Below are 1037 nucleotides of genomic sequence, written 5' to 3'. Positions count from 1 at the left end.
GTACGTGATAAAGTGATGAGACATTAATTAAGGCGCTTGGTCACTGACGCAATATGAAGCATAATGAAAGCATGTAGAATGTAGACACAAGTTCATATCAATCCAATACAAGACCATATATCAATCGAATGCAAAATCTTTGATGAACTGGCTCGGTGAATTTAAATAAAATGACACAAGTCCATATCAATCCAATACAAGACCATATATCAATCGAATGCAAAATCCTTGTTGAACTGGCTCGGTGAATGAGTGGTTAATACACTTGCCTGATAAATAGAAAGGCTTGGTTTCAATTCCAGCTGAGGCATGGAATTACAATTAAATGAAGCAACATGCTCTTTCTTTATACCTAAGGGTTCAATTACACTGACGCAAATACACTGAAGACTGTAGCTTCCTTTAAGTGGACTACAGTCTACGGTCAACATAAGGCGATATAAATAAAATAGTAATGATAGACTCTTCTGTTCAAGGCTGGAAGGTAACTCCTTGGTGGGGTAACGGTGGAGGCTTTCTCTACTACCTAACCCTTAGAGCTTCATTATTATGTGTGTGGTCAAATTCTCGAATAAATGTGGACATAATTCCATGCCTCAGCTGGAATTGAAACCAAGCCTTTCTATTTATCAGGCAAGTGTATTAACCACTCATTCACCGAGCCAGTTCAACAAGGATTTTGCATTCGATTGATATATGGTCTTGTATTGGATTGATATGGACTTGTGTCTACATTCTACATGCTTTCAATATGCTTCATATTGCGTCAGTGACCAAGCGCCTTAATTAATGTCTCATCACTTTATCACGTACAGATAATGGGTGAGTTTTTGTTATTGTTGACTTTGTATCGCGTACAATACTCGCCAAAACAAAAACAATCTGCAATCATTTTATTTACTCTGATATTTTTCAAAAACAAAAAACATCATCTTTCGATTTCTCTATTTTACTCCTCATTTTAAATAGTTTGTTGTCATGTTTGATAGGTACTAGGTATAAAAACCTGCACTATTTACGCAGATAGGTACAATAAT

This window comes from Diaphorina citri, unplaced genomic scaffold (assembly GCF_000475195.1).
Source record: "Diaphorina citri unplaced genomic scaffold, Diaci psyllid genome assembly version 1.1 scaffold161, whole genome shotgun sequence".
NCBI classification, from domain to species: domain Eukaryota; kingdom Metazoa; phylum Arthropoda; class Insecta; order Hemiptera; family Psyllidae; genus Diaphorina; species Diaphorina citri.
Note: the sequence above shows the minus strand (reverse complement) of the source record.